The sequence below is a fragment of the Xiphophorus couchianus genome, chromosome 11 (genome assembly GCF_001444195.1).
Source record: "Xiphophorus couchianus chromosome 11, X_couchianus-1.0, whole genome shotgun sequence".
Taxonomy (NCBI): domain Eukaryota; kingdom Metazoa; phylum Chordata; class Actinopteri; order Cyprinodontiformes; family Poeciliidae; genus Xiphophorus; species Xiphophorus couchianus.
Window position 1 is genome coordinate 29,023,561 of NC_040238.1, and position 13,536 is coordinate 29,037,096.

The following is a 13,536-nucleotide window of genomic DNA, read 5'->3' on the forward strand; positions in this document are numbered from 1 at the left end:
CTTTCTCCTCGTAGGGAGTTCTTCTCTCAGGCATTTCAAAGAAAACTGATCTCTGGTTAATTTACTGTATAACCTTGGACAAAGCAAAAGTTCAGGAAGAGAAAAGCAACCTCTCCGAATCACCCCTCCACCTCTGCTTCCTGCATAAAGGGTGCTCAATTGATCAATAAAATTGATTGATTGAAATAAAACAAAGTTTGTAACTACAACTACATCATGGTATGGGGATCCTTTGTTTGACCACAACCTGAACTGTTTGCTTTTATTCTGCAACAAAACAAACCTGCAGATGTCTTGATGATTTCATTTATAAAATATGAGACAAGAGCAGTGAAAAGCAAAGCAAGTGAAGATTTTTTTTTGTTAATTGATGTTTCTAATATGAAATAAAACATTTCCAAATATCTCTTTAACCTAGATAATATGGTTATAAATTCTGTTTCTTAAATGTTGCTCCAAATCTCTTTCATATTTAAAGGGATTTCTTTGTTTATAAAAATGGTGAGAGTAATCCTCTTTCTGACAAGTAAGATACATTGGATCTTTGTTCTGAAAAGATTGTATGAAATATCCTCACCTATCTGTTCCAGCTGAAATGAGGGATGCGCTGGCCTGTTGTGGCTATTTTCTCCCGTCAAAACAAAAATCAATATCTGTTTTCAGTTGAGATGAAACAAGGAAACGCAAAAATGACGCCTCCTCAGCAGACTCATATGTCTTCTTCTGTCTCTTTTATCTCAGTCTCACATTGCTCTTCAGTTCCTGAGAAGATGCAAATTGTTCCCGACAGACAGCATTGGACCATTTTATCAACGTGATGTAATTTCAAATGTACAGAAGGTTGAAACTTCACATATAAAATACAGTGAGAACCAGGATAATTCTAACTAAAGAGATCTTGAAATCACCTTCATCCACCAATGGGTTTCAGTTGTGGTGAAAATATTTAACCTATTATTCCTATTATTGGATCCTCCGGGCAGCTTCGAGCCAAGAGATGGACAAAGAACTCTGCAGCTGAAGAAGAGCCGGGGCCACGAAGCCGGAGACTGTCCTGCACATGGAGACCAACCCGTCAGGCCCACAATCTGTGGCTTCGAATCGCACTTCTCTCATCGGCTGGGTTCTGACCCCAAAGACAAAGATGAAGACAACTTGTTGTTGCGCAACACCCCCCCCCTCCTTTCTGTCTCTACTCTCTCACTCTCGTACTTCCTCTTCTGAGAGGGGAGATGTGCTACCAGCTCTCCGTCTAACGGGTCCGTTGAGTTTCCTAAATCTGCTGGGATTTACCCTGTCCAGAACTGAAGTAAACTCTGTTTAAGCTGGTTTCGAGAAACGATTCGCCTGGTTATCTGACGGCCTACATCCAGGTGTCCCACCCTTCTTCCCCCTGTGAATTAGCCAGACTGAGCAGCCTACAGCCAACTAGTTTCACAGAGCACACCTGTTAACGGTCGCTCGTTCTCTATTTTACAACTTGCATTTGTTATTGAACCAGGTAGGTTTTAGTGACTCGGGCGAGTCCCAAGGATGTTGTTTTAAATATGGGCTACCAGCAACCTAAAAACATTTTCCACCTCTTCCTCTCCAGAATCAAACATCATAGCTATTTTACAACCATCAAAGAACTTTAAGGTGACTCATTAACTGAATGTCCACAACATCTTTAGATTTTCTTTATGCTAAATATTTTATTAGTAAGGCATTTTTGCAAGGGTCAGTACAGCTTAATTCAGTAGCAGAAATAATCAAATAAGTAAAATCAATCATCTAGTCTATCTTTCCCTACTGCTGACACTGAGAACTAAAAAAGGAAACCTTTGAGAGAGACGGACGGAGCCTGGCGTTTCGAACCCCAGACCTGGCTTGATGATGAAGAAGGTGTGGCAGCAGGAGGAAGATGTTGATCGGCGAAGGCCAGGATCTCCGCAGGTCTGATGAGCCTCCTCTCCGCATGGATGCTGAGGTCACACAGGACTTGGTGCTGGCAGGAAAAAAGGCACCAGTTCTTCTTCCTTGTCTTTGTCTTCATCTTTGTCTTTGGGGTCAGAACCCAGCCGATGAGAGAAGTGCGATTCGAAGCCACAGATTGTGGGCCAGACGGGTTGGTCTCCATGTGCAGGACAGTCTCCGGCTCCGTGGCTCCGACTCTTCTTCAGCTGCAGAGTTCTTTGTCCATCTCGATCTTGGCTCGAAGCTGCCCGGAGGATCCAACGAACGGTTCCTCTTTTGCACCCACCTTATATAGGGTTCATCTGTCTGCTTAGACAGATGATCTCATATCCGTCACTGTCTTAAGAGACATCATGTCATGATGTCTGTGCCAATGTCTCAGGGCTGCTCAACCTCCTGTTTCCATATAAGGTGCTGATCATCTCTGCTCTCCTGTTAGTTCCCCTTTTTCCCTTCCTGTCACCTTTCACCTACCATCTACCTCCAACATATCAGTGATGTTTAATTGCAGTTTTATAACCTTTTACACCATTTCAAGTTCAATGTCAAAATCACATTTATATCACATTTATTTTCTTTAGCTTCTCTGATTTATCATTCATTTATAATTTTATAACCATAACTTATATCACATTTATTTTCTTCAGCTTCTCTGATCTATCATTCATTTATGATTTTATAACCATAACTTATTAGTTACTCTTATTATGATCTTAATGTGAGTTATTACAGATGTTTTTCTGAAAAGAAACCAAGAATAATACATGATTCTAATTATTTACTACTAAAGTTACAGTTACTTGTTTTTCTTGTAGGTGTTCTCACAAATATAAGTGTAAGTATTATTACAAGTAAACCAATATTAATATAAGTATTTTACTTTGAATCTTATCAAATTACTCAAAATGTTTAGATTTAATTTTTTAAAACTTTACCTTTAAACTAAGGAATAGTCTCAGCTATTTTTATAAATCTGCAGGCTGGAAACTTCCTCTTTTTCCAGGAAACCTGCTTTTCTTGTTTCATGAATCTCTCTGACTGACTATGATTTCTTATGATTAGATAGAAAAAAGTAGAATTAAAGCAAAGTTTGCATGAGACAAAAACAACACACACAACTAGATTTATTTTATTGACACTTAAGTCTACTGTTGGGCCTTGATATCACTTGAGTGATTCATTTTAAAGATAACTTTATTTATTATTACTGTTAAACTAACTTTATTGACACTTAAGTCTACTGCTGGGCCTTGATGTCACTTGAGTGATTCATTTTAAAGATAACTTTATTTATTATTACTGTTAAACTAAAATCTCCAGCATGGGGAAGTGGGATGAGCTCGGATTTTCTTGACACATCTATTATCCTTACAGGCTCACATGGTTGGTTTTGAGGATCACCTTTGATAGGTCACCTTTTATATTTATTTATTACCATACCACCGCATATAAAAACAACCATGCAATGCAGACACTTATACTCAAGGAGTTACCAATTTATCTCCTAACATGCACATCTTTGGACTGCGGTAGGAAGTCAAAGCACCTGGAGAGAATCCAGACATGTATGAGGGAGGACATAAAAATATCACACAAAAAGATTCTTGCATCAAGACCTTTTTAATGCAAGTGCTAACAACGGCTCCTTATTCAATCATTTGCTTCAAATAGACTTCCAGGTTAATAACATTTAAAATGGCTTCAAATAGACTTCCAGGTTAATAACGAAAATTGCTATTAATACAAATTACATATTCTATTTACAGGTATAGGCACAATGATTAAATATTTATCTATTGAAACATTTTTTATGAGTACTGCATGCTTTTTAAATCCCTCAGTCTTTGCAGTGGTAGATTTTCGCTCTCTGAGGGTTTTCAATTAGATTGAAGCCACAACTCAGGGATGACCAGCTGAAGAAAGTTAATCTTCCCAAGAAACCTTTAAAGCTTTTGTGTTTTTCAGGTTGTTGTCCTGATGAAAAGCCCAAATCTTTCCCCTCAAAGTGAGTTTTTTGACACTAGGCAACCCTTTTCATATTTACAGACCTTCACATTTCTATTATATCTAACACCTTCAGTAAACTCTTTGTGCTAAAATAGGGACCGGAAGAAATACAAACCCTTAGAAATGTGTTGTGGGTAATTGTGTATTTTTATTCCAGTGCATTACATTTTCTTACCTCACTTCAGTTTTGGGCTTTTCTGCTTTGTTTTCTTCTCCTTCTGAGTTTTTCTGCCATTCATTCACAACAATGTCAACCAGGACTTTTGTGCTTTTCCCATTTCAATGTATATGAACACAACTGTTTTTAATCTTCTGAAATATTTGCCATATGGCAATATTTCTAATATTTATAATAGAGAGTGACCATTATGTTCACAATCTTTGATGACACTGTCTGCCTTTCTTTTCTATCGTGGTGATATAGACCCAATCTATATTTTGGTGCCATCTTGACTAGATGCAGCAATGCATTTTTTTTCTGCACCAAATGTCACAATAGATTTCTACAAACATTTTGAAGATTGTATCTGTTTCAGCTTCCTGGGAATGAAAAGCCAATGTTGTGCTTTCCTCAACAGGTGGGCGGCGTTAGTGGCCCGATTTCAGCTGTGCAGTTACTCCCTGGTAATTAAGATTCCCTCCAATCACCACTATTTTGGGGTATATTGGGAAAAGATGTTGATTAACCCTTTTGTTTTTGAGGTGTATTTAAGGACCAGAATGTCGTCCCTACACCATGTATTTAGAGGCTCCGCTTTCAGCTCGAAGGCATTTCCATCTTCAATAAAAATTAACACAAGGACTGTAATCTCATCGTCAAGCTTAGTTTTAAAGTTTGTGGAAAAAGTGTGTGTTCGGTTATAGGTAGAAGAGCATCTGGCTCCACAAACATCCCTGAGGCATGCTTGTGTTTGAAATAAAGTTGAAGAGCTGTTCTTGTTGGCTCTTATGTGTGGTTCACCTTTCAGGAATCCATGCTTACAAAGAGGAATCATGACCCAGAGTGTTTAGCTTTAACCAGTTTGTGGTGGTTTATTGAGTAAATGCAGACCTAAAACCAGAACTATCCTCACATAACTGTTGGATTCCTTCCAGGTGCTGCTGTTGTACTTTTTCTCACACCTGTTCATATCTAGTAAAAAAAAGACCAGCAGGAACAATCTATAGCTTGCAGATTGTCATCAGTAATTTTTTATACCAGTAATACTCCAAACTGCTTATTCTCTCTTTCTCCATCTGGAATCACATTTCCCTTCCATCAGCTTCTCCTCAGCCCCAAAGCATCTTTATTTTCTACTCTTCTGCCATGCAATCTACCTACACCTTTTTCAACCCCACAAGATTCCATTAGTGAAGTAAAAATCAACTTTCCTCCCGAGGGTTATGATTTGGATTAATTAAAATAAAGTATGCTTTTTATTTTGCCCCAGTCCAGCAGCAGATGTTGCATTTAAACATACTGATATAAAAGCAGAGAGATTAAGTACTCATAATCATAAATACTAGTTATAAAAGTTTGAGCTCACAGCTTCAAATAAAAAGTAACTGAAAGACAATTTCCTTGGTGACAAGCTTCAGCCAACTTTGTTCAATCGGTGTTCCGATGAGATTTTTGTGTACCGACTTCTCTGTTCTTTTAAATGAAGAGAAAATGCAAAGGGCCCTCAGCTGATGTTTGATTTTGTTATAATTGCAGCACTTTCTCCGAGACGAGTTATATTTGGTTGAGTTCCAGACATCTTCCCCTGCATTGGCTCAACAAGAGGGCTGGTAATCAGCGCTTTGATATCCATTTCTCAAAGAAATAAAAAGATCTCAAAGGAGGCCAACTTATCTGTGCCAAACCATTCAATAATGTGAAGGAATTAAAATTTTCAGAGAATGCCAACAACCAGTATGAAATTAGCATGACATTAAAAAATAATGGGCATTGAATCCATGTGGTTCTTTTTCTTTATTTAATAATCACATTTTCTGTATATTAATGTTCCATTTTGTAGATTGTTATGTGGATCAAAGGACTTTTACTGAAATGAAGAAATTTGCTGATAATTTCTTAGTGTAAGAGGGTAATTGCTGCATTGAGCCTTAAAGGAAACTGAGCTTCTCTCTCATTTTGTTTCTCATTTCCAAATAACTATATTCCTAAACATGAGCAGGCTTTGATGTACATCAACTTAAAATGTTTAGTCTGTAACTAGGGGGAGGGTCTCTGAAAAAAATAAATTAATCACAAGAACACCATAAACCTGTGAGAATTTTTTTTTTTTTTATATTTGATCAAAACAAAATGATTAAATGAATGTCTCACCGTTTACTGTGAAAGAGAAAATGGTTTGGGTGAACAATTATGCTATAAATATCATCCAGGAAACATATACGAGCTCCATGGATTTAAATACAGTTCGAAAGGACAAATGTTTCCTCACTAACACATGTTTCTATTCAAAACACTTAATTCATCACGATTGTGACGGGCCCCTGTCACTTTTCGTGAATGAGTCCCTGTTTTATTGTTGTTTTCTCCTTGCAGTTGATTGGCCAATTGACCAATTGGTACCGGGCCGAGCAAGAAATAATTAAATATTTCCGTTTTATGTATTATTTGAGTCTGGAGGATCTTTTATTTTGAAAATTCTTTAACCGGATTCTCTCGGTTACGTCTTGCGCGCCAACATTGAGCCCACAAGCAGCAAAATGAGTAAGAAACAGATCAGATGTCTTTGGAAAGTTTCTTTGCGAAGGGGAAAAGGCCCAGAGAAGAGACAGGAGAATGGATTTTATCCCGGTAGGTTATTCCCACATTCCAAGCTCTGCATGATGTGATGACCAGCTCGTTAATGAGGGAACGAAGCTTCAAACTGCTTCGCCACTAGAGACCAACCACCCTGTGCATAAGCAACACTTCAGGTGTCATTGTCTCTCATCACTCCCAGATGGGTCCGTCTCGTTGCAGAGAAATAAGCTCAGTGCTCCCATTAGTCGTTATCGTGAGTTAAAATTTTGACGAAAGGAAAATGTTCGTTTTTGTGGCGCATTTGTATCTTATTTTGAAGGGACATGTAAACGTTACCATAGCGACCAGAGTCAGCAGTGGTCGAGAAGAGATGAGAGGAGTGGAGCTTGTGAGTCTTAAGTCTGGTTCACACGGCACGATTTAAGGATTGTCGGCCGATTTTCCAAACCTCAGTGACCACACACGAGGTGTACGAGAGGTTCGGTCGGTTCGTGTGTCCAGCCACGCGGCAAGAGCAACACACCACACACGAACCGATTCCAGTCACGAACATCCCGATTCCAACCCCCAACATACCAAACGTCAATTTAGAATAATCAAACACGGATGACGATGTAGAAGCAGCAGTGATAGTTTGTGGTCTCATTTTAAGAGATAAAAAACGTAACAAAAAGAAAAGGTGTTTGCTCTATTTCCTGCACTATGATTTGGAGGTGAGTTACTGTATGTTTTTTCGTAGTTAACATTTTTAACTGAATAAACATAACCACATATAGTAAACATATATAAAAATGACCTTTACATATAGTAATAAACATTTCCACATATCACCTCCGATGTCCACCGGACTCTCAGTTGAGCCATGTCAGCTGTTTGGGATTCCCCTCCAGTAGCCAATGCGCTTTCTGATTGGCTACGTGTCACATTCAACAGGCTGCGTTCTCGCTCCCAGTCAGGGAAAACCCCACAGGACGCGATAATCGGGCCAAGACAATGTTGAATATGCCCGATTTTATATCGGGCATAGTCAACACACCACCAAGTAACACACCACACACTGCAGGACGTTGTAAGATTATAGTAAAGGGAAAATCGAGGCAAAAAAAAAAAAAAAAAAAAAGGCTTTAGCGTCAACACCAACATGCAGAAGCCTCATATTACGGTTGTTGACAGAGCTGTTTCAAACAAGGCTGTCACATGCCACTTCACTTCAGAAAAATAATGCTAGTTAGAACTGGAGTAAGGCAAAATCTAACCTGAATCAAACCACAATTTAAAAAAAGTCAAATGAAGTTTTTGTTTCAAGCAGTCATTCAACTCTCTGTTGAATTACAGACAGACTGGGCTCACCACAGAACGCTAATAAATCTGAGAAGGGTGCCAGTTTGTCAGGACTGCCTCTCAGTGAGCATTCCTCCTGTCTTCATGCTTATCAGTGGATAAATCATAAAAATTTTACAGTATGAGCTCAGACTTGAACTAGGTTGATCTTTCAGATATCATATCATGAATCATTTGCAATATTCAGCTCTTGTTTTTGCATTACTTGCTTTTTTCAGAGTTTTCTTTAAATATTAAAACATTTTAGATGACTTTTATTAACGACATAATATTTGTGTTGTGTGCTAAAATACTAAACATCACTGGATAAAAGCGGTATAAATGAGGGTACAAGCTTGACTTGTCAGATGTCCAATGAGAGATAAACATAGTGAGACAGAACGATTAGATATTTACAAACTAGCAAAAAATGACAAAATCACTGTAATTTTCCAGAAGGACAAGAGGCTTTGTTTTGTACTCTGAACATCAGTATGGTGTAAGTTGTGCATAAAATATCTCCCAGTTTGAAACAGATGAATAATGAATTTCTGTTTTTTTGTGATTTAAGGGCCGCAAATCTTTCAGTGCTCTAAATTATTCATGTATTCAACTGAATTTGACTTTGAGGACATTTTTCCTTTCTTCTCCTGTTTCATGAATTTAGAGTGTCCCCTTCAGAGCAATTGCACCAAACTGCCAAGGCCATCACAGGTAACAGAACGGTGTTTTCAAAAGGTTTCAGCCATCTGTTGGATATCTCACACTAAAAGACCTCTTTGTTTTTGTCTTTTTCTTCATTCCTCGATGTTTATTTGAGATGGTGCCAATACCACAATGCTGCGTCTCATTGTTATTCTGGAGAGGTGCGTTCTTACCAGGCGGCTGTCCTGTATGTGTGTGGGAGGATAGGGTTGGGGGGTGTCACGGTAACGCCTCAGTATGCTTGCTCCACTCCATGCCCTCCACTCTGTGGAGATCGCTCTGATTGGCATGCCACCGCTGTGAGACGAAACGCAGTGGTGTGATACAAATTTATTGGGCCATGTTTCATCCTCTGAATCCTTTTGAAAGCAAAATTGGAATTCACAAATAGTTCTCCAAATCTTGGAGACAAACACAATACATATTTTACCTGCTTCGACTTGAGTGGTGCAAACTTTCAGTTTCATTTTTCTACTGCAGACTTGTCTCATGTTGGAGTCTTGACAAATTGGCTGCTAGGAAATATGGATCATGTCTGCTGGAGTTAAAACTCACACAGTTCTGAGCACAGTGCTCAATTACTTGGCAGAAATAGTATGATAATAATTATTTCTACGCCAATTTTCCAACTTCAACATACAGGATGTCTTGGTGTGACATAAAGCTATTACCTTGGCCAGTTTTCATCTCAAGTATGATGAACCAACTCAAAAACTGAATAAAATATTGTCCACATAAGCAATAAATAAATTTAAAAATCATCTATTGATTACCTTTGAAATTAAAGTTGCACAAGGTTCCAGTTAGCTAGATTTAGGGACAGTTGCTGGCTCAATCTCTGAACTTCTTAAGAAGTTAATAAGTGAGAGGAAAGAGTATCAATAAATCATAAGCTACAACTGTTTTGTGAAAATCTTAGCCCACCCTTCAAATATCACCACCAGCCGCCACTGGTCATGGTCTTGTGTTGCTGGTAGATGTTACCACAAAAAGAGTCAGCAAATTTCACTGGTTTTCAGACTTGTCACTGTGTGATCTCTTTGTACTTGTTGGACAAATTCTGATGGTTTTTGCAATGAGGACGCTGGCGATTCTTAGTGTGATGTAATTTGCAGATCCAAACTCCAACTTCTAAGACAAATCAAACTCTCCTCGAGAACTCACTCAATTCGAGTGTGATGTAATTTTAACTTCCTGTAGGGAAATCAAACACAGGAGAAGTGTACAAGGCTGAAAAAAATGTGTTTTTTTAAGCACAATCTCTCATTTGCCTCATTCCTCATCCCTCTCAGCTTACATTGAAAGTATGATGGGAACAGAAATAGTTGAATGCAGGAAATATGCAGGAATACTAATATAAAAAAATAGCTCCATTGTCACTGTGGTTTCTTCCACAGACAGCATTAGTGGACAAGTATAAAGTGGACCTCTACATTAACATAATTTCTTATTATCGTCGCATACACCACAAAAATGCAAACTATCTCCTGCAAAAAAAAGGAAAAGTGAAATCGGTCTCCTCATCAACTTCTTCAGATTTTCTTTTTCAGCTTTTTCTCCTAGTTCTTCTTAAATTGACCAGGACTGCTGAGAGATATGAAATACATCTGGTGATGCAGCAAAAACTTAAAACTCTGAGTTCTCAATTACTTGGTAGGTTTGCTGAGACAATCAGTTTCTTTAACTGATTAAAGAAACTTTAAGGTTTTCAGCTTTTAGAGTGACCTTGAGTTTTAGTTGGTTTTAATCATTATAGCCAATCAAGTTTAAGATATTGCTACATTAAAAAAATCCTCAATTTAAAATTGTGTGATTAGAAAAGAGAAAGAGAAGAATCTGTGATCAGTATGAAGTAATTAGGTCCACATTTATATATTTTACCATGCTTGTCTTAATATGTGGTGGTCCTGTTTTCACAAACAGAATAAATACTTCATTAATCTCAAACTGTGTTTTTGTTCTACCATGCTAAGCATTTAATATTTTAGGATGTACTGAAGTCAAGATTCCTTTTCAGAATGGCCTTAAATTGAGCACTGAGAGGAGTCTATGAATTAAGCTAGGGTTATATTTGATGCAGTGAACTGGAAGTGGCAATATGCTTGTCAATCACGTCTCTGCCCTGGTGCACTGGCCTTGCTCAATGTTGCAGTGTCTGGTTGTTCTTGGATTGTGCGCATCGTTTTTCACTCAAACAGGACAATTTCGAAAGTGTTCTTGCAGAGCAGGTTTGGCTGTATTGGAAATTTATCTGATCCCTCTATCAGTATTTCTGAGAATACTGCAGTGCAATGGCCGATCAAGTACAAATGCCACACCTCTTGCTCGGCTCAGACGCGCCCACTGTGAATCTCTAAAAGTGCAATCATAACTGAGAAACCTTCAGGTTCTGTTTTCAGTGTCATTAACCTCCTGCAGCGACAAACATTTTTTTCTTACTTTGCTTACAACGTAACAGTCTGAGGGCTCCCACCTCTTATTGACCTCTTGTTTTTATTTCTAACTCAGCCTCAGATAGTACAGTGAGTTTCATGTAATAAATGTATAACAATGCAGTGTTTAAGATGTTGTTACTTGAATTACAAACTGCATGTAAATAACTGCATATTGCATATTAATAAGAAAACTGCTATGGCCACAAAATTACAGAACAGTTATTCTTGATATGTTCAATTTCTGCAAATAATCTCAAATACAACAACTCAAACTGTCCCTTTGTCCTATTTGTGAAGCAGAAAACTTTTTCCTTTTCCAGACAACAAAACCCCATATTTGTGCAAGAATGGAATTAGCAATCTGCATAATAATTGTGCATGTGCTGTATTTGCAGGCTTTATTGTGACATTTCCTTGTCTTTTTATTTCAAAGTTTAAACTTGTGTTCACATGGGCTTAGCAGAATGTCAAATCAATCCCCCTTCCCTCCTCTGGAGCATGTCTCATTAGCATGCAGTGCAGAAACCAGTGTCCTCACAAGGGCAGAGCCGGAATGGCGTGGAAGCAGAGCCGGCTTGGATATTGGTGAATGACATGGAACCGGCGGCCACTTCGGCACCCTCCGGGATTAGTGACAAGAGCAAACTGAGGCCAGAACTGTTATCTTCATCCTTCAGTCCTCTTTCGTGTTCACACAAACACAAGCAACACGAGATCTTTAAAGCTTGTGCAGACATGACGATGAATTTGTACTGGCTTAATTAGCTTTGGCGAGTATTTTTAGCATGTATGTGAGTGTGTGAATAACACTTGCCCGTCATGGGTTTGGAAGTAGGTGTAGGCTCCTAAGCAGAGTGGAAATGAGGTAAAACATTTTTTTAATTAAATAAGTTGCTCCCTTTCCTCTGTGCTTGATTCCTCCCAAAGCACATAACCATTAATACTGCCTGTAGCATCTTACTGAAATATTCATCATTTTCCTTTCCTCTTGATGAGCTACGATTAGGAAAACATTCCCACACGAACATGTGCTAAATTCAAGAACCCCTCCAATATGGGTGATTTTGTACATAAGGTTGCCAAATGTGAAGCAAGCGAATGGCTAGAGAAGAAGTAATCAACCGATCACTCCCTTCTGGTGTTCATGTCAGCAGGCAGATGGCAGAGAAGCCGGGCTTCTGTGGGAGGGGAGGTGCCTTTTCCCCTTCACAGCTTCACAGAGCAGGGCCAGGTGTCATCTGCCACAAAGTTAGCACTCTCATGAATCCCATTAATGTGCTAACAAGCTCACATGAGACTCAGAGCCATGCGTGATATTTATTTTAAAGTAGTTCACCCTGACTCTATTTGTCGATAATGGCTCAAAATGAAGCTCAAAACTTGAACATTTGAAAAACATAATTAAGTATTGAAAAATGGATAGGATGTTATAATTTATCTTTTAGAATGAGTAAATACTTTAAGTTTTCTATTGTCAGATAACATTTGTATCACTTTTCTAATGAGGCACTCTACATGAGTTGAAACAGGAGCCAAAAATTCACATTTCACATCTTTATTGTTGCATAATTGATTGGGTTTTTTTCACCTCCATGTTGTTATAACCTTGTGAACCAAAGGTTTATCTATAATAAAATATAATTGTTTATTGCTTATCTTAAACTGGGTGTTTTGGAAATTTCCCCAGAGTAATTGCAGTTGAACTCAAACAATAACCACTTTTTTTTTTAACCTAGATTGGCAATTTAAAATTTTCATAAGCATAATTTGCACAATTCAGCAGTGTGATTCATTGAATATTTAATGTAGCCTCGAAGTGACAATGACAATAGCCTCTTCCACAAATAAATTCTGTCATAAAGCCTCCTCTGAGCCTCTTCTCTATTTAAATAAAGACGATGGTGCCTGCAGTGTGGGGCAACAGAAGGTGTGGTGCCACATTGACGTCAGTGCTACACAGAAAATCTGCATAAGTCTCCCTTCATTCTTTTCTAAATGATAGTGGTGGTCAAACTTAATGTAGCAATCCTGTTTTTAGCTGAGCAAATGTTGCAAATGAAATCATTTTCACCTTAAGTCTTTTCGTCAGACTCATTTCTGAGTCACAATTATAAATTCTGAACTTGGCTAGTTGCACAAATCATTGTGTCATTTCTACTTTGACCAATGAAACCTGTTTTCTCTTTTTTCTAATTCTGCTTAAGTGGAACTATGACTTTCCATAGTCAAGGAAGTAATACAGGTGGGTTGACTTCTGTACAGATCGCAGCACAAAGCACCCTAATTCTGCTTTCAAGTGTTTTGTGATAGGGACTTGTGTTACTTTTATTAGTCTATTCTACGTTGGCATAAGCCTTTTCTTTTCTTCCTTGCAGA